General features: G+C 36.1%; 1 protein-coding gene across 1 annotated transcript in view; it reads left to right on the top strand.

Annotated features, from left to right (window-relative positions):
- Positions 1 to 22,253, top strand: part of LOC112045052 (calmodulin-binding transcription activator 2) — a 202,428-nt gene that overhangs the window by 82,834 nt on the left and 97,341 nt on the right. Inside the window, exon 3 of the mRNA XM_052885311.1 lies at positions 11,711 to 11,778. The gene's annotated coding sequence lies outside the window, so the exon portion shown is untranslated. The remainder of the gene's footprint in view (positions 1 to 11,710; positions 11,779 to 22,253) is intronic.

Raw genomic sequence — 22,253 nt, 5'->3', positions numbered from 1 at the left:
CTGCAGTGTGACAGGTATATTGTTGCCAATAGACCTGAAATAGTGCTAGTTGATCGGTCGGTGCGTCGTGCAATAATTGTTGATATTACTGTTCCATGTGACCATAATCTGGTTAAAGCCGAAAAGGAAAAGGTATCAAAATATTTGGACCTATTGTTCTGATAGTTGTTTCAGTCAATGTAGTCAGTCTTATAGTAAAAAGCTTCGATCAACACCTTAAAAGGTATCACTTAACTGTTGGATCAAGAGTCGGATACAGAAGGCAGTGATTCTTGAGACGGCGCGTATTGTGAGGAGGTTTCTCACTCTGGAGCCCTGACCACCGGTTGCTTGGGCACTCAAATGTCCCACAGCGGGAGGGTTGGTATTTTTTTATAAATTTTTAATAGTGTACTTTATTTTAATATCAACATTGTTAAAAATTAAAAAAAAAGGAGCAATAAATAAATGAGAGTTAAAAGCTGCAGTGTTATTCAGCAAGATGTTTTTATAACTCGACTGAGTGAGTTTTGAATTCGCTTCTATAATTCCCTGTCTATAGTATGATGTTAGAGAAAGACAGACAGTGGTGACTTCGAGGCTCAAACTATCGAGTTTTAAAAACATCGTAATATAATATAGCTAGTGATATTACGAGTATATAACGTCACTTACCATCAGGTGAGATCGCAATAAAGGTTAAAAAAAACGGAATCGAATAAAAATGCATGCTAACTTTCGTCGCAAAAAGTTTACTAACATCAATCTTTTGCACTCAAATGCATGTGCCTTCGGAATCGCAGTAAAATGAGTCGGCGATATTCGCGCTTGTTATCGGGACAGAGGGGCGAGAATTGTAAATCAAGCCGACAGTGATATAGGGCCGGAGCGGAGGCTGAGCGGTCTATAGTCGATTACTGACGACTGATGGCACATGTTTGCCATTCAGCCATTGTGCGGAAATATATTGAGAATTTTATGACGGATTTTTTGTAAACTACCTTCTTATTTGATTATCCTACTAATATTATAAACGCGAAAGTTTGTATGGATGTTTGGCTGTTTGTTACTCTATAACGCCGTTACTACTGAAGCGATTTAGCTAAAATTTGGAATGGAAATAGATTTTACTCTGGATTAACACAGCTACTTTTTATCCTGAAAAAATCCATGGATTCCCGAGATTTGCGAAAACTGATGATTTTGATGATATAAATGTGTGTTCAGTTCGGTTCGGTAGTTCACGCCTCAACTACTGAAACGAATTAGCTGAAATTTGGTATTAAGATATATTATAGCCTGGATTAACACATAAACTACTTTTTATCCCGGAAAAAATCCATGGTTCCCGAGGGATTTGTGAAAACTAAATTCCACGCGGACGAAGTCGCGGGCGTCCGTTAGTTTTATATATTTATCATAGGTACTTAATTATTAGACTGACTACTCGATTTCAAAGACCCTGAAGTGGGTCTTCGGAATCGAGTATGTTTAAATGTATAATTAAGACAGTGGAGTTTAAATTCAACTTTGCTCTGATCTAAGAAAAACATATTTCAAATGCAATTCTACCAATTGGATTTGAAAAGAAATTTTTCTTAGATTCCAGGACTACTTACTAATTCTGTGTAATTTTGTTCATCGTATTCTTTATGAGCTTTTTCGTTTGTATTCCATGTTGTACTTCATCACGTAGCAATTATTGAACCGATTTAGCTGAAATTTGGAATAGAGATAAAGTATAACATGCATACGTAGAATTCTGGAAAATCTATGGTTAATTTGATAATCCTTTCATGAAAAACTGAATTTAACGCATACGTAGTCAGGGTATCAGGTAGTTATAAATAAAAGCTTAGTAATCACTTTATTATTATATCGGCTGTGTATTGAGGGCTGTGTATATGACCTCTGACTTCGATTCCGGAGGGTGTAGGTTCGAATCCTGTCCGGGGCATGCACCTCCAACTTTCAGGACACACAATACACACAAGCATTTTAAGAAATTAAATATCACGTGTCTCAAACGGTGAAGGAAAACATCGTGAGGAAACCTGCATACCAGAGAATTCTCTTAATTCTTGTGTGTGTGAAGTCTGCCAATCTGCATTGGGCCAGCGTGGTGGACTATTGGTCTTACCCCTTTCATTATGAGAGGAGACTCGAGCTCAGCAGTGAGCCGAAAATGGGTTGATAATGATGAGGAATCACTTTAGCTTTAACACACATCAGGTCAAAAGAAGATACACAGCAATAGTGACAAATCAATGTGTACTTCCAAGCCCCGATGTAAAAAGCTCTCGGCGATAAGTCGACAGACAAACGCCGGGTTTCCGTCGCGCTGCAAAAAGCTTAGGCTTCGCTGATAAGCGGCGAAGCCTTCGCCACAGCCTACGGGCGACGTGACTAGTGGCGCGGGCGGCTCGTAACGCTTACACTAAGCCTGTGAAAGAAAAGTTTTATTTGACGCGTTACTTTCTATTATGGGTTGGAATGTTGAATACTTCCGCTGTATGTAAGAGGTATAAGGTCATGAATGTTTAGGGCAAGGCTTTTGTGTTATTTTATTACAGCGCTAGCAAACGCTCGTGACTTCGTCCAGTCTTTCCAAAGCTTACCCCGGACGAAATACATGAACATTTTTAAAAGTTCGATTGTATTTTAGTATGGTGTAAATAACTATCTAAGCATTTTAACATAGTTGTTTTTAAATCACACTTAAATATTACTTTACAGGATTCACTAGCGAACGCCCGTGACTTCGCACACGTAAAAAAGTCTTAACCTTGTAACTTCCAACGTTTCAAACAATATATTCATACATGTGTTTTCATACAGGTAAATTTATTGAAACAATATGTATAATATTATTTCAATATATTTACCTGTTTATCCATGTTATTTATCAATTCCTCATGCATCAGTCTAACTATTCGTAATCCACGTGTGAAATCCATTGAATAGAGGCAGACAAACCCAAATAGTGGTTATTAAATTGTCGATTGTTACATACTGCTGAGCATTTTAGTTAGTATCATGGATTGAAGTCATTAACCATTTTATTTCATTCTATTCCTGATAATTTGACCAGGATTTTCTAATTAAACCTACACGCAATATATGTTTTACATTATAGGGGGTAATCTCGTAGTATTATAGGGGGTAGTAAAAAGTAAAAGAATTTTCAATATCATTCAGTTTAGTATCCATACTGAACTGAACGATTTTGAAAATTCTTTTACTGATAAAGGCCATGTTATTTATGAGTGTCATAGGTTATATTTTATCACCTTATTCCCACAGGAACGAGAACTATGCGGGTGAAAACGCGGAGCATCTGTTAGTTTGATTTTATATAAAAGATTAAGCACGTCATCCCATAAACAAATGGACGAAGGTCGTTTCTAATTAAGATTTACTAGATCATACTTATGTTGAAGTATTATCATTAAACAGTAGTAAAGTAGAGGAAGCTTTTACAGTAGGAAATAATGTCTAAACTGGAATGCATCTCGAATACAATCCTCTCGAGATTGGTACTCGGGCTTTATGCCCGAACTTGCGTCTTAAATTTCTCCACCTCTATTTTCTTTAGTGACACGTTTTAACGACTGATTTTTATCCAGTTTTAGAAAGAGTTCGTCGCAATAAAAGTTTTTATTTTAAAATGACGTTTTACATGAGTAATATTTTTGTAACTATAACTTTTATTGTTTAGTTTTTCTTCAGTAGCAGACTCAGCGTAAATTTTAGTTTTTCCATTAACATTCTTATTAAAAGTCTTCACTTTCAGCACATTTATTTTAAATGGTAAAAGTAAAGTTAGGTAATTTTGTTGATATTGGGGAATGACAATTTTTCTTGACATTTTGTTAAGTCGTTTTAAATGAAACTATTTAAAATATTTCTCAAAATGCCTCATGATTATATTAAAATAATAGTTTTTATCTTTATTGGGATAATTTATTTTTGTAGAGAATTATTAATCGCTGTTTAATATTGTACAAAATGCAAACAAATCAAATTCAATTAGGTTTTTTTATTAAATAAAAATTAAATTTTTCTATAGTAATAATTTTTCGCATATAAACTATCGTCATATTCGAGAGATAGATCTTATATTTAAATATACGTTTTCAAAATAAAACACCTTTTGAAGGTGCAATAATAAAAACATTCAGTACCTATAAAGCTTGATACGGGAAGATAATATCCTAGGTGTAGTCTCTACCTCTTATAACTGTACCCCAGCCAGTACCCCTAAATGGACAGTAAAGAATTTACTGCCAACTAAACTTAAACCAAGTTTTAAACACTTAAATGGAATTCATTTTACGTTTCTGTTTTAATTATATTTTAAATATCTTTTTCATGCAATGCTTAACTTGCATTTGTAGAAAAAAGAATGAATAAAACTCAATATACCTTTTTGCATAGTAATATAACAAAACTAAAATAACAATATGTTTCCGACTGTTGTCTAAGAACATAATATTTAATAAATTTCACCCCCGATAAATAAATAAATAAATAAAAATTATTTATTAATCACACAGTAACAAATTTCTAATACAATAAAAGAGTAGATCCCTGGCTCCCAAACTAGCTGTAACTGTATCTTGGGAGCCAGTGGATTCCCATTAGTGTTACTTTTTGATAATCTGTTATTTAATTAAGATAATCTGTAGTAGGCAAAACAAGAAAGGTGTATTCGTAAAACAAGATCAAACACAAATAAAATAAAGTAAGTAAATATTTTGCTAGAAAAGACCTTACGTAAACAAATACATGTAATATCACAAATACTTACAGTAATGTTCTGAAATTGCTCGTAATAGAGTATTTTATGTAGTAATAAGTAAATCGTTTTGCTGTATAGTTGTTTGCGTGATTGCTTTTTTTATTCGCTTGGAGAACCTCTCGAATTGGTCCTATTTCAATTTCGTTAACCTTGATTGCTTATAAATAAATAGGTACTATGAGGGCACTTGACTTGAAGAATAAAAGTCTAGTCTAATATTATGCTTATCGTCGTTCGTTATCAACCCATATTCGGCTCACTGCTGACGTCGAGTCTCCTCTCAGAATGAGAAGGGTTAGGCCACCACGCTGGCCCAATGCGGATTGGCAGACTTTACACACGCAGAGGATTAAGAAAATTCTCTGGTATGCAGGTTTCCTCACGATGTTTTTCTTCACCGTTTGAGACCACGAGATATTTTTTAATTTTTTAATTTTCTTAAAATGCACACAACTGAAAAGTTGGAGGTGCATGCAACGGACCGGATTCGAATCCACATCCTAAGGAATCGGAGGCAGAAGTCTTATCAACTGGGCTATCACGGCTATGCTTAGGACTTGGATTAATGATTAATCTTGCTGATCGACCAATCTTTAATCCTAGGCCTGGACTCACATATGCCAGTAGGTAGTAGCATCGGAGTAATAAATAGAAATGTAGAAGATCTGACTTACAGGACCTTACAGCACTAATTTTATATTGAGACTAGCTGACGCCGCGCGGTTTTACCCGCGTGGTTCCCGTTCCCGTAGAAATACGGGGATAATATATAGCCTATAGCCTTCCTCGATGAATGGGCTATGTAACACTGAAAGAATTTTTGAAATCGAACCAGTAGTTCCTGAGATTAGCGCGTTCAATCAAACAAACAAACAAACTCTTCAGCTTTATAATATTAGTATAGATTTGCCACCAGAAGCGACAAGTTCACGCGTGCCATTTCTATTGCCTTTTTTAACATTTCTATGGGGAAATCTAATTATGTCTGGAGTCAGGGCGCCGTTATAAAAAAGTTATTTATTGTCCCCTTCATAATATTATAATGAGATAGGTATTTATAAAAGGCACTTATTAAATACCACATTTAGCAGAATGTTAACAAAATAAGGGAAGAATCATTAAAATTTTCGCCCCCGGGGACGTACATGCTCTGAACAATAAATTGATTAGGTAGAGACTCTATAATGCGATGTAGCGGATATTAAAATTGTTTTTAATTCTACTACTACTTGTGAAACCATCATAGATAATTACATGATGAAAAAAAAAATATTTTAAAACTTAGTTCTCTGCGTCGTGCGACTTAAACTACTCCAATGTTTAATTGAAACAATTATAATCAATATACATTGCAATTTTATATGTTTTCATAGTTTATACCTATTATTAAATATTTCCATTTCATTAATAAATATTTGAAGTCACGTTTTCTTAGGACAGCATTTGGTATTTATTTAAGGTATTTTCAATATAGTAGGAAAAGCAAAAAAAAAAAGAATGAAAATCTTGGGAGCGATATATATATCTAACATCTACATAATATATACCTGAAATTATAAACTTTCACCTTTTATTTAATTAAAGGTTTTTTTTCATTTATTGACTGACTGACCTCACTAGGGTTAGGTAACGGCATATTATTAAGTGTAATATTGTAGAAGGTTAACTTGAAAGTATATCTTTCAAGTTTATTCTACCCTATCTTGTCGGTCTTAGGGTAAGACGACAGTCGCTTCCGCCTCCGCTCCCTGCCCCGCGAGTCTTATCCAAGTGTCCCCTATCTCCGTTCATGGCGGAGCCAATGGGCCGGTCCATTCACAGTTTTATTGCGCTCTCTCGACGCCCTCGCGTCACTCATAACGCTAACGACCCCATAACTGACGTCACGCGCCCCCTAACGGCTAATTTTGTCAATAATTACCCACTGCCTCAATGACTTTAAGTATTTTCAACGCCGGAGTGTCGTTTCAGTATTTTTTTCACAGATTTATTATGAGTGTTTACGATGGTAATAGGTTTTAATGGCACTTAATGAATTCTTCACTGAGGAGAGAAAGAAAGAAAGGTTTCATAAATGCATAATCGAAAAAATATTAAATAATAATTAAATGGCTATTATGTTGTCTTTATTATGTTTGTTTATGGTTGTAAAATCGTCGGTGTATCGAGTTTTTATAATAGCGTCAACACCTATTCAAAATTAAAAATTAATTTATTTCAAGTAAGCTCAGTTTATAAGCACTTTGGAAACGTCAGTTGACTATTTGTATAGTTTTTATACTTATTGTAACTTATCGTACGCATCGCATCAACTGGATCGGAGTATTCTTTGTATATAAAGCCATATAGTGCGTCCACTGATCCGCATTGAACTGATCTCACGAATCTACCGTAAAATTAAAAATCCGTTCAATGCGATGCATCTGATACATACGATGTTGTGTGGACGCCAACCTTTATGAGGTAATAGCAATATTTAATAGCAAGGACATATATTATTATTCATATTCCTTTACAATGTACACTAATATATTTTCGATAATTCAAGATTCTAAATCGATTTTATTAATTTATATCATTTGGTGTAAAGGCATTACAGTTGCTTCCCTGATTAATTCTTTGATGTATGATATGATTGTATACGGAGATTGTAATAATAAACAAGCAACGGAAAAAAATTATAATATCCTCAAATAAACATTGGACGACAAAATACGACAATACACAATAAATAATGCGAGTAGGGAGAAAAAAAATACTTTTTATTGCAAATTACAGAAAAAGGCACCGGCTACAAATTGAGTTGGGGCATATGCGATGTACATTATTTATCGTGTATGTAATATGTAAACGTGACACAAGCGCCCCAGCCCGTTGAGTGATTGAGGCATAAAGTTATGTGGCTGATACTACCGCCCAAGCGACGAATACACATGTGTCAGTTTTATGAAACGCACGTTTTCTTGAAGGACACCAATCAGTACCCTTAGTATGACTTAAGTATTGGCACATATCAGCCGATGGACGTCCACTTCTGGATACAAACCTTCTGTAGATATTTTAAACACGGTCCTGCGGGACTTTAGACACGGTCCTGCAAGATTTCAGACACGGTCCTGCGTGACCTTGCCTGCGGGATTTTTAATGTCGTCGTGTATTGTCTTTCTGGTGCGTCGCCATACCATTTGGATCCAAATCTATGATGGCAATAAATGTCCACAAACTAGCGGACGCCTGCGACTTCATCCGCGTGGAATTCAGTTTTTCCAACCGAACCATGGATTTTTCCAGGATGAAAAGTAGCTAAGTAGCTTATGTATTAATCCAAAGTAAAATCATTTTCAATTCCAAATATATAGCCAAATCGCTTTAGTAGCCGCAGCACAATGGAGGATCAAACATACCTACACACACACTTACAAACTTTCGGCTGTACAACATTTGTGTAATGGGCTGAAAACTTCAGTCCAGAATATGATTAATTAACAGTTCAATTATGATGATAAACCGCTACGTGTGAATCAGGCGCTATACTTCTCACATCGGCTGCCGGAACATTCGTCTCTATAATAATGTTGGTAACATTTCCTTGTCGACTATTATTAGCTTGTGACTGTACTTGAGAGGGTTCTTTTAATGTATTTATGACAAGCGTTTAACATTACATTAAGTGTATTTATGGTGTATTATTTTATCGTTTATTGATTACTAGCGGACGCCTGCAAATTTGTCCGCCGTCCGACCTTCTTAATCCGGCACTGTCTCAAAATTCGTTCTTAAAGAATGCCTACTAACTATAAACTACCTCTATATCACTTTTATAACATACTAGCTGGCCCCGCGTGGTTTCACCCGCGTGGTTCCCGTTCCCGTAGGAATATGGGGATAATAATAGCCAATAGCCTTCCTCGATAAATGGACTATCTAACACTGAAATAATTTTTCAAATCGGACCAGTAGTTCCTGAGATTAGCGCGTTCAATCAAACAAACAAAAAACAAACAAACTTTTCAGCTTTATAATATTAGTATAGATTTAGATATAGACACTTCATCTATCTCCATCTTCAGGTCAAAAGGTCCTGTGTTTGATCTCCGTCCGTTGGCTTATTATAGTGTACACTGCTTCTTCTTCTGATTTTTCCTACGCACACCATAATAGAGTAGTTTTCTTCTCGTTGAATAGTTAAATATTCAACCAAATTCATTCAACTAAATTGCATTAAAATTATTTTGAAGGCGGTGCTAAAAACAAAATATTTGAATATAATTTAAGCCTATTTGGCTTGGCTTTGACGAATATGTCCTTTGCCTTGCGTAGTGATTATGTTTAACGGCGATGGCTTTTAACTTTACCACATGCCCATTAGATATAAAAAAATAATAAACACAGCGGAACAGTTAAAATATAATATGTACTGGAGCTTGTTAAATTTATAAACACTTTGGGACTCGGAAGTCTCCGCTGTTATTTATTGTTCTCGGCGTAATCTGGGGGCGCATAGCTAAACAGCTTTGTTTGCTCCACTTGTTTTTCCAAGAATGAAGTGTGGGTAGTGTTTTTGGGTTCTGTACCTACCAGTGGCGAAGAATGGAAGAATGGAAATTAGATGAAGGCAAGCCCTCTCAAAGAAAAGGAATTTTATATAGTGTGTTATACGTACGCCTCCGTATTTGGCGTGGCGTAGTGGTATGCGCGGTGGATTTACAAGACGGAGGTCCGGGGTTCGATTCCCGGTTGGGCCGATTGAGGTTTTCTTAATTGGTCCAGGTCTGGCTTGTGGGAGGTTTCGGCCGTGGCTAGTTACCACCCTACCGACAAAGACGTACCGTAAGCGATTTAGCGTTCCGGTACGATGTCGTGTAGAAACTGAAAGAAGTGTGAATTTCTACTCTACCTTAGACTGCATTAATGCTTTCCATCAGGCTGCAGTCAAGCTCAAACCTGTACTGCATAAAAAGAAAACCAATTGCGTCAGTGAGGTTGTCAAAAAGCGAGCGTCAATTGGGTGGAATATACCCTATTTGGGACTGATCACCTGACTGATCTCATCATAATTCCACTCTAGAAATATTATATCACTGCCTCTGTCATCCAGTGGCTTTCAGTGTAGATGCGCACTACTATATAGTATAGTTAGCTGTAGTAGATTTCTAGGTAGGTTTAGGATTTTCTGACAAAGAAAAGAGTCCTTTCTTTGTAGTCTTGTAGTCTTCAAACAGGGTAGAGGTAGGTATTGTGAAAAGGCAAATAACCATGTACACAGTGGGAACAGCTTGTGTGTAATAAGTTACCTTCCTGACGTTTAGTACGTGGCGAGAAATACAATGCAAAGCGGTCATTTATCAAATAAACAAACGGTTATATAATATTCGAGTGTTTTAGTAAAATGTTAAGAATGCTTGCTTTTATTTACAATTAGCGGACGCCTGTGACTTCGTCTGCGTGGTTCAGTTTTTCACAAATCCCGCGAGAACTACGGATTTTTCCGGAATGAAAAGTAGCCTATGCGTTAATCCAGAGTAAAATCTATTTCCATAACAAATTTCAGCCAAATTGCTTTAGTAGCCGCAGCGTAAAGGAGGAACAAACGTACACACTTACACACACTTTCACACACACTTACATACAAACTTTCGCCTTTATAATATTAATGTGATTAAAGTGCTTTTCAGACAGCATGGGTACGGTGGCAGTTGCCTTATGACGTACATAATACGTACTATTATCATATATCCCGGCAAACTTTCATGAGTAAAACGATCTTCATGGGTCACCTTACCCATGCTATCTGAAAAACACTTTAGTGTGATTAGCGGACGTCCGCTACTTCGTCCCCTTGATATTCAGTATTTTACAAAACCCGCGGGAACCATGGATGATTCCGGGATTAAAAGTAGCCTTTATCAATTAGTAGGCTCAATAACCTCTACCTTCCAATGAAATTGACATTGTTCTTTTAGTTACCGTTTCAGAGACTAAAAGAGAAAAGCTTGATATTTTGGAATCACAGACAGACATTTCAATTTTATTTATATGTATTGATGTATCGATTATCGGACAGTCGCGACGCCTTCCGCGTGTGTTCCTTTTAGAACTTTCAAATTAGAACAATTCCAGCTGGTATTTCGCTATTCGTAGGTACATGTATTCATGAGCCGTGATAGCTCAGTGGATAGAACCTCTGCCTCTGATTCCGGAGGGTGTGGGCTCGAATCCGGTCCGGAGCATGCACCTTCAATTTTCTTATTGTCGAATCACGGCTCTCTGTAAGTCTAGTCCAGCGTTTCCCAACCTTGTTCAACCACGGACCCCTAGGAAATCAAGCACATTTTTCACGGACCCCCTTAATAAAATAAACAGTATCCCGGTCATAGCCCGAACACCGTGGGTACTAACTGCCACAAACTTCTTACAAGTCATTTCATAAGTGGAATAAAGTTGTTCAATACTTCAAATATTGCTTCACCTGTAGTGTGCGAAGGCAGAGGTAAACAAAATAAAAAAACATATGCAAGCAAGTTTGCATCATTTCTAATATCTGTAAGTTAGTCTCTAATCTGAAAAGAAAAAAATCTGCTCGCTTTAAGTAAGCGTAGCGATTACGAGATATTAGCGTTTATGTATGATTCAGAGATGACACCGCGGACCCCCACACACATACTCGCGGTCCCCCAGGGGTCCGCGGACCACATGGAAATGATGGTCTAGTCCACTAATTATAAATAACATTAATTGATAGTAATTATGAGTGAAACATTATCACAATTAGCCCGTTATCTCGCACTACAGCAATACGGTAAGCTCATGCGGCCGTCAAAGTAGCCTGGTATGTGTAATAAGTTTAATATAAATAAGTGACTATACAACTAAATGAACTCTTGTCTTGAATTTTTGTGCGCTTGGTAACGTAATGTTTCATTGTTGCAGGAAATCGCAGCCATCTTAATCAGTTTCGATAAACATAGCGAATGGCAGTCAAAGGAAGTCAAAATAAGGTAAGTTTAGAGTTTTTAATATTTTTAATTAACCGACTTCAAAAGAAGAAGGAGAAGGTTCTCAATTCGACGCGTATGTTTCTTTATTTTATGTTTATTACCATGTAACTTCGTCAATTCAGAACCAATTTTGAATATTTTTTTTTTGTTTGAAAGAGTATAGAGTAGAACTGTCACCCGCTCTATCCTATATGAAACGAATTGTAGACTGGTAATTTAAATGAGGTATGTCTGGCTTTAACAGACTCTCGTTACATACATACATATATAAAGTAGATATACGCGGAGTTGTGCACGCAAAGCTGAATACGTAATCCGGAATTCATCCCTACATGCTTGCAATACGAAAACTATCACCAATTTACTTAAACCAAGTCAGACGTTAACATAATCTGTACAGTCACGGACAAAGCTCCAATTTGAAAAGGACTCGAGAATCACCCTGTAGCTCTTTGAAACAGACTCTTAAATTTGGAGCCGAGGACCGTAAGAGACAACCGATCATGAATTTTAATGGCCTTTCGCTACAAACGTCCTACCATATCCCGGTGAAAAGGAAAAAATGTAGTTGCGAGCGAAGTGGTTCGCCGCCTATAGGTTCCGTACAGCATCTAGAGTTTTATTTACCTAAATTATTTTTATACATTTTGAATACTAGATGGTGTTCTTGATGATAACATTTATTAAATTTATATTCTACTCAAAGTAATAGTCAAAATTTGTTTATTCAGTGCGAACTTATGTTCATTTTGAATACTTACTGTTTTTTGCAGTATTTTAGTAAAGTTGCACACTTAAAATTAAAGGTTTTTTGACGGCCTCCGTGGCGCAGTGGTATGCGCGGTGGATTTACAAGACGGAGGTCCTGGGTTCGATCCCCGGCTGAGCCGATTGAGATTTTCTTAATTGGTCCAGGTCTGGCTGGTGGGAGGCTTTGGCCGTGGCTAGTTACCACCCTACCGACAAAGACGTACCGCCAAGCGATATAGCGTTCCGGTACGATGTCGTGTAGAAACCGAAAGGGGTGTGGATTTTCATCCTCCTCCTAACAAGTTAGCCCGCTTTCATCGTAGATTGCATCATCACTTACCATCAGGTGAGATTGTAGTCAAGGGCTAACTTGTAAAGAATAAAAAAAAAAAAAAAATACGCCTGCAATAAACTCAGCCAGGTTTTCTTTTTTGCTATCACAACTTTACAATGTTGACTAAAGTATTTTGTCATAATAATATAGTCATTCGTTCTTAAGCTTTGTTATCGTTTATTCCTATATTTTTTTTATATTTTATTTTAGCTTATAGTAATTTTTAATGTTAAAAGCCATGGTCCCAATTGCAATTGTCTGCTCTATTGTAGCTCTGTAGCTATCGTTGTAGTTCTTTTACATTAGACTGTTTTATGATTCTGCTGTTTTAATGCCATTGTTTTTAATTATTATTGATTATCCTAATTTTCTGAAAAAGTTTCTGATCCAGTAAAAAATTAAAAAAAATATTGTTTTATGAACTGTAAATTTATTTAATAAAAAATTATATAAAGTGTATGAAAAATCTGTCTAAAATAATGATTAATTTTCAAGTGATTTTGTAATATTTATACCATAACAATCCGCGTTGAGCCCGCGTGGTGGGCTATAAAAACCTAACCCCTCTCATTCTGAGAGGAAACTTGTGCTCAACATTGAGCTGAATTGCTAATGATGATTTATATATTAAGAATGTACGGAACCCTAAGGTTCAAGCGGTACATGCAAAATCAGAGGCAGAACTTAAAAAAAATCCACAGGGGCATGAATTAAAACTATCAGTAGACTTACGACTTCGTACTTTTATACTGTTACACTGTGACTGTACCTAATTTGGCGCCCAACTAGGGACCCGTTCCAAGTTGTAACAACTTTAAGCAAATTAAAACTTCAGCCGTGACTACTGCTCTCTTAGTCTGCTCTGCTGAAATATTAACTCTTTATGAGGACGTAGTGTACTTTTGGAATTTCGATGTGCCCGCAGATTCCAGTCGTTAGTTTAAAATTTAATACGGATCTCGGAGTTGAAGATAGTTTCGGTCGTTTTGTTGATATAAGAAACCAGAGATATTGGTGTATGTTTAACTCACATAAAAAGTTCTGAATTTAAAAGTTTCCGTAAACATTTACACATTTTTATTTTTTTAAATAGTTTTCATCAAAAATAAACAAGAATATGGCTGTAATGGATGGCTTCCGGGTTTGTAGAACGCTTTATACGGGTATTTTGGAAAATGTTTTCGCGGTTATTGTCAAAATAATAATTTACTTGATACTAAAAATAAAATAAGTTATATTAATGAATAGTATAAACGTGTAAATAAGTATCACAATTATCTTCATAAAGAAAAATATTTTTGGTGGAATCTGGGTTTAAATTAAAAAAATAATAATAATAAGTTAATTTATCTCAGACCAGTGTACAATTAAAGTAACAAATAAATGTTACATTTCTAAAGGATGGTTTTTAATATCACGACTAGTTGTAAATAATAAAATGTACATAACAGAATATGCTTACCTACAAAAGTGATTGTTGATTGACTGTGTGTCTGACTATTTTTAATATCAATATTATAATGATATAGTCCGGGATTTGTGGAAGGAAAGTTTCCAGCAAATCCCGCTGTGAAAGGTCATCCAAATAAATATAATGTTTGGAAGTTATTCGTAGCAAACAAACTATTTTGGTGACGAAGTTGGCGAATATATCGGATTCTAAACAAATTGCTAGAGTCATTTTCACTTCGGCTTGACTTACTAACTTAACTTTAGTTTGTTATGAAATAGATATAAATATTTTAGGTACGTTTGTACCTACTGTTTTTATCAGATTTCAAGGATGAAGTATGCTTTTGATATTCCTAAATCTTAAATTAATCTGAGTTTCCCATTGAACCTTAGAAGGTCATAATTCTAAGTATGTAGAATGCAAGTACTATTAGCAACGTACCCACCTATAGCCAACTCAAGCTCAAGGACATCAACCGAACTGAAAGGCATGTAGATTTTCAGCCTACCCCTAACAAGTAAGCCTTCTCCTATCTTAAATTGCATCAATACTTACCAGGAGAGATTGTAATCAAGGGTTGTAGAGATTAAAACAAATCAAAATCATATTACATTTACAAGCTATTTGTAAAGACTCTTCTACCACCTTTCAGAAGACAGGTTCTTCTGAGAAGAGCTGGCAAGTTGTAATCATTTATCATCATTATCAACCCATATTAGGCTCACTACTGAGCTTGAGTCTCCTCTCAGAATGAGAGGGGCTAAGCCGATTATTAGTCCACCACGCTGGCCCAATACGGATTGGCAGACTTCACACACGCAGAGAATTATGAAAATTCTCTGGTATGTAGGTTTCCTTACGATGTTTTTTTCTTCACCGTTTTGAGACACGTGATATTTAATTTCTTAAAATGCACACAACTGAAAAAGTTGGAGGTACATGCCCCTGACCGGATTCGAACCCACACCTTCCGGGATCGGAGGCAGAGGTCATATCCACTGGGCTATCACAGCTCATTGTAAGTTGCTCATTGTAAGGCAAGTTGTAAAGCAAGCATCAATTGCATTAGCTGTGTCAAAATGATCCTTTCCTCTCTCTCTTTCTCATGTCTACTTGAAATAAATAGTCGTTAATCAACGACAGTTAGTGTAATAGAGATGGCCAAGTAATAATTGTTGTATAATAACGCATGATTACCGGATATTAGTCGCAAATCCTATATTCTATTATTCCGCGCCCCGTCAAATGGTAGTTACGGGTCATCGCTAATGATGTCGAACTAATCCACCCAGTTATTGGATACGTAATGGTTTGATTGTGATTTAATGTGGCATACTTTAGATTATACCTGATTTATGGCTCTCCTGATACTCCTTGACTATAAACGTTAGAAATTAACTCTTTAATTATTTTTAACAACACTTTTGTCACATCGTTAGTAAATTAATGACTAGTAAAGTAGATTACTTTGTTTTTGTTTGTTTTGGAAATACAAAACCTCTTTGTGTAACTATTAATAATACTTTCGCTTGGAATGTTTTTAGACAACATATTCGTATAACCTAAAATGTATTTTTTTGGCATACCAAAGGAGATCATTAACGCTCCATACATTTTTGGAAACTTTTTGAAAGTGCTGGCCACCGAAAAAAGAAACGAATCGTAGGAACTAGCCATTTGGAGTAATAGCTTATATGGCATGAAAGGGCACTTACAAAACTCAGTAAAATGTATAGAAGTGACGAGTCATCGAACTTTTATGACTTGGTTCAGAGCAATCCTACAACATTTGGGCTGTACTAACTATTGCTTTAAATTTAAATTTATAAGTTCTAACGATATAAACCACTTTTTTTTCTTGGCGGGCACTTTTGAAAATCGTCAAAATGTATAGAAATAACGAATCGTTGAACCTGTATAACTTGGTTAAGAGCCTTTCTACAACTTTCATACCACATTAGCTATTACTCAAAATAGCTAGTTCTTACGATTCGTGCTATTTTTTTCGTTGGCCGGCACTTTCAAAAAGGACCCAAAATGAATGATCTCCTTTGTTAAAAAAATGCTTTCATCCAATAAACAGAAGTTGATTTTAATTTGGATCTTAAAGAGTAAGCAAAAAAAAAAACTAAGACTAACTAAGGTCAGTCATTATTATTCAAGAACAGTGGGTCAATAAAGAGTATATTACAGAGCAGGTGGTGATAATTTATTTATTATCAGGAAAACGATAAATTGTACTCTGATGAAACATTTGAATGATATTTGGATTTGTCGCGTCGTTAATGATTATTATGCTAACACTGATTGACTCGTGGCGTGTACGAAATTAAATATGGATACTGCATTTGTGTATGATTTCATTAAATACGCTATTGGTCAGTGATACAAGGTCAGTGGACTAACTCAAAATGGTGCGATAATTTGATATATGAGCGATAATGTTAGGGGGTATGGTTGGAGCATTGTAAGAGGACATATTATTGGATAGAAGCAGGCGTTACTTTGCGGAAGTTCATCATGAATATTTAATAATTTGTTTATTTTTCTATCATCCGCGAAAATCCGACGAACCCATATTGCACGTTGTAGAGTCAACATCTCCTGAGGATGCTCCGATTTCTTGGTGAAACGTACATAGAGAGTATATTATCGGACCTGGGTGACGTTGTCGCATGGGTTTGTTGGATTTTCGCGGATGATAGCAAAATCAATAAATTATTATATAGACATATTATTGTGTGTAAAAGGAGTAGGTAGATGATAAGTTGACGAATGATAGATGCGAATGGAAAAGATTGACATATTTTGATTATTTTGGCGACCGCACTTAAGTGGGATAACCAGTGTATACTTAAAATTGGATTTAACCCATTAAGATCAGGACTAAATTTGCCGCTGATAAACACAGAGTTAGATACACATAATTATGTAGGTCAAGCTAATAACACCCCTCTTCTGCATCGGGGGTTAAAACAGTTATCAAATCTGTCTCATAGTTTAAAGCAAAACAAGTTTTACGGCTTCCTATGAAACACGACTATTCCATACAAAGCGCTTGTGATAAATCGATAAACTTCAGTTTAACTGCCAAACTTCAACAACCTTGTAAACATTGCTACGCAAAAGCGAAACGATATTCAATTCATGTTATAATAATAGAAAAAAAAAAACATTGAATAGAGCGTTAACAAAACAAAAAGTAATTTATAAACTGAAATTTAATATGGAGTTATGTGCGGCAGCCACGAACGCACCCAAGGGTCAAAGTATAGCAATAAATCGAAATAAACTGAACTGAACCGAACCGAAGGCCGTAAAGTTTGCGGAATAGAAGCGGGCAATAACAGCCGCCGTCACGGCAGTTAAGAGTTTTTATTCTGGAAATTAATTCTTTACGTGTCGTAATGTTGCCATATTTCAAAAATAAAATGTTGCCTCTACCATTTTTATCATCTATACAGTGCGCGGACAGTTATCGTCCTATTCATATTCATAGTTGAATATTGAATGGAAAATGTTGGTGTATGTTTTATTTTTATTGTATAAAAATTCGCATTGCTTCGGTATAAGACACGCAGCGCATCGTATTATAGAAATACGGATCTGAAAAGACCACGTTAATTTGCTATATTTTAAGTAACACATTCCGACTGTAATTCATGGTATCCGTGATAGCCCAGTGGATATGACCCTCTGCCTCCGATTCCGGAGGTTTCTAATCCGGTCCGGGGCATGCACCTCCAACTTTTCAGTTGTGTGCATTTTAATAAATTAAATATCACGTGTGTCAAACGGTGAAGGAAAAACAACGTGAGGAAACCTGCATACCAGAGAATTTTCTTAATTCTCTGTGTGTGAAGTCTCCAATTGGGCCAGCGTGGTGGACTGTTTGGTTAACCCCTCTCATTCTGAGATGAGACTCGAGCTCAGCAGTGAGCCGAATATGGGTTGATAATGATGATGACATAATCTACATGGTCATCTCTACTCTACTACTTTTAACCAATGGACACCCGCGGCTTTGTACTTGTGAAATATAGTTTTTCCGGAATAAATGTAACCTACGAGTATAGCTATGTTGCTCAAATAACCTCTTCTATCTTCTAGTGAAAGTTACATTGATATCGGTTTAGGTGTTCTATAGATTTTTGTATTTTGTAATTACTTACGATTTGTGCACTTTCAAGGCAAACGTGAATAGGCATCTTCTAGGCAAGCGTGCTCCAACTTAGAACTCATCATTGCTTTCCACCAGGCATGATTGTAGTCAAGCGCAAGTCTAATCAGAATAAAATTAAAATAAACTTGTGAATACCTATGACAAAACATAGTTATTTCGAAATCACTGACAAATACTACAACTTTATTAACATGTATGGATAAATATCTCAAATCCTAAAAATAGAACCCTTAGTGAGAATGAGATTTACAGGACTGACTGTATACCTACTCGTATTTGTACAAGTATTTTGGCGGATGGGAGGCTTTCAGCCTAGTGGCTAGTTACCACCGTACCGGCAAGCGATTTAGCGCTCCGGTACGATGCCGTGTAGAAACCGAAAGGGTGTGGATTTTCATCCTACTCCTAACAAGTAAGCCCGCTTCCATCTTAGATTGCGTCATCACTTACCATCAGGTGAGATTGTAGTCAAGGGCTAACTTGTAAAGAATAAAAAAAGGAACTTAGAAGAACGTAGGGACTGAAATAACGTTAATAAATCACCTTACTTTATTTCTATCAACCCGTATTAACTTAACATTTTTAAAGAGCATTTAGTGTCTGCGTGGTTAATAAAGTAGCTTAGGGCGTGTACACACGTTGTGAAAATCCATTGCACTTGTTATTGCATCATGATTCAAAGGCTAAACGAAACTGGTTAAAATTAGTCACGGAGATAATTAATTTATTAGATAGATAATTAATATAAAAGAAATAAAAGATCTACGCGGATGATTGAAAGCAATAATGCGGTTTAATTTAGAGCGTCCTTACCTGGAAGACGCCTATTCACTCCTGCTTTGAAGGTGTTTCAATTTTAAGTGTCAGGAAACGCAAACGCCAAAAGCTACATTATCAGAGAGTAACATGAGCTATATTTTATCCCCGTATTCCCATAGGAATTGAAACCACGCAGGTGAAACCGCGAGGTAAGAAATAAAAAAATTGTTTAAAAACGAGTGCATTTTGAAACACCACCACCACCACTAACAAACTGATTTGAAATATTATTTCACCAATGAAAGCTACAATATCACAGAGTAACATAGACTATACTTTATCCCAATATTCCTACAGGAATTGAAATCACGCGGGTAAAACCGCGAGGTAAGAAATAAAAAATAGTTTTAAAACGAGTGCATTTTGAAACACCACCACCACCACCACTACTTAGCTGATTTAAAAAAATTATTTCTTCAACAGAAAGCAACATTATCAGAGAGTAACATAGGTTTTATTTATCCCCGTATTCCTACAGGAATTGAAATCACGCGGGTAAAACCGCGAGGTAAGAAATAAAAAATAGTTTTTAAAACGAGTGCATTTTGAAACACCACCACCACCACCACCACTAATAAACTGATTTGAAAAATTATTTCACCAATAGAAAGTTACATTACCACAGAGTAACATACACTATGCTTTATCCCAATATTCCTACAGGAATTGAAATCACGCGGGTAAAACCGCGAGGTAAGAAATAAAAAATAGTTTAAAAACGAGTGCATTTTGAAACACCACCACCACCACTATAAACTGATTTGAAAAATTATTTCACCAATAGAAAGCTACATTATAGAGAGTAACATAGGCTATACTTTATCCCCATATTCCTACAGGAATATGAACCACGCGGTAAAAGCCGCGAGGTAAGAAATAAAAAAAATTATAAACGAGTGCATTTTGAAAGTGCAAGCGTCTGCATAAGCCCTTAGCCGCACTAACAAGTTAATCAGAGGCGAATACATTACGCTAATTAACATGCACGTTACGATAGCTTTGTTTGCTCAGCATTATGGCGGGAATTAATAGCTTTCAGCTGCACGGGACGTTCGCCGCGGCTTAGATAGCGCTGGGGCGAAGATTTCGGATGGCTTCTCAGTTTCTCATGTCATGGTGTCTAGTGTTTTGACGTTCTCTCTTGCGTAGTTAATTCACTGTAAAATTATTGATTAGACTAAGCTAAGACTACGGACTAAAGAGCCGTGATAGCCCAGTGGATACACCTCTGCCTTTAATTCGGAGGACGTAATTTCGAATCCGGTTGGGGTCATACACCTTCGACTTTTCAGTTATGTGCATTTTAACGGTGAAGGAAAAACATCGAGAAACCTGTATTCTTGAGAATTTTCTAAAATCTCTACGTATGTAAAGTCTGTCAGTCTGCATTTCGCCAGCGTGGTGGGCTAAGGCCTAACCCCTGTCATTCTGACAGAAGACTGCGTGGTGGGAATAAGTCCCACATCACCTTTGTCGCTAAAGAGGGTGGCCTGGCTATTGAAATAAACCTACTACGTACTGATAATGATTAAGATAAAATAAATTATTTAATTATTCAAGATTGTAGTTGATGTAGATATTTCATGAGGCTATTTAATATATTCAGATTCAACCCCTATTTCACACCCTTCTATTTATATCTTTGCATGGTTTTTATGTAATTAATAGTCCACTAATCATAATAACTTTAAACATGGACGATTTATATTTAAAAAGCTTCAACCCCTTTTTAGCCCTTTAGGGGCAGATTTTAGAAAAATCTTGAATTTAAAATTTTTAGCATTTTATAAAAGCTACTTGAAAATGAAGGATTTTCCATATAAACTTTCAATCCTTATTTCACCCCCATCTGATTTTATTTTCGCGACAAAAAGTACTTATCCTTTATCCGAGTGGGTATTATGATTTATATAGTGCCACGTTTCATTTGAATTCATTCAGTAGTTTCAGCATGACGCCTGATCTATAAAAACACGGATATACAGACATACAGACTGAGAATAAATAACAAAAATATATACATTTTTGACTGCAGTATCGATTATAATACAATATATGCCTCCCAATACAAATTTTCAAAATATCTTTAATGTACAGAATTGGACCTGTTACAGTTTTATTGTAAGTAGGTATAGATTTAAGACTTAATAGTTTTATTTGAGCGTTGATGAATTAGTCAGTTTGTGAGTTATTGTATACACAATTGGCTTTTGTCTATGGAAATTGATTTCTAACAGAACTTTTCTCAATGAAAATGCAGCTGAGTTAAGTATACCTGCTAGTTTCTCTATATGAGCACCCCACTGAAGTTTACAACCCAAGGTCACTATCAGGAAAACTTTGAAATCCCCTATTTTTAGTGTTTCATCTGTTATAATATGTTTTGAATGTAAGACCCAGTATTGTAGTCTGTGCGTTGGCGAACAAGTCAGTCAGTTGCTGTATACACAAGTACAATCTGCGTATGCCCTAAGGCGTGGTAACAAGTTAATCAGCGGCGAACACATTACCCGAATTAACATGACGTTGCGATAGCCTTGTTTGTGCAGCACATTGCGCAGGAACTGTGGCTTTCTACGCTCAACACATAGAGCTGACCTTTGAATTAGCTTTTGTCTAAGGCTCTGTAACCAGAGAGGTAAAGTTTGAAATTTAAGCTAATTTACTAATACCCCAGGTTAGCAGACGTGCGCGCAGTCGCTTTTCGCTCTCAGTTTTTGAAGTTGTTTTTAAAAAGGCTGAAAAGTTAGGTGTTGGTATTGTTAGATTGTTTAAAAAAATCCTGGGGCATTCAGGGCCTTTGGGGAGTCGTTGTTTGTTAGTTAAAATATCTACTACTGTTTTGTTGTATTGCAAGAGATTGTATTGTATTCGAATCTATTTTTAGACTTCGACGACCGGCGCGGGCGGTGGCTTGAGTCCGAAGTAGATACTTG

The sequence above is a fragment of the Bicyclus anynana genome, chromosome 14 (genome assembly GCF_947172395.1).
Source record: "Bicyclus anynana chromosome 14, ilBicAnyn1.1, whole genome shotgun sequence".
Classification (NCBI taxonomy): domain Eukaryota; kingdom Metazoa; phylum Arthropoda; class Insecta; order Lepidoptera; family Nymphalidae; genus Bicyclus; species Bicyclus anynana.
Note: the sequence above shows the minus strand (reverse complement) of the source record. Positions and strands in the feature narration are given on the sequence as shown.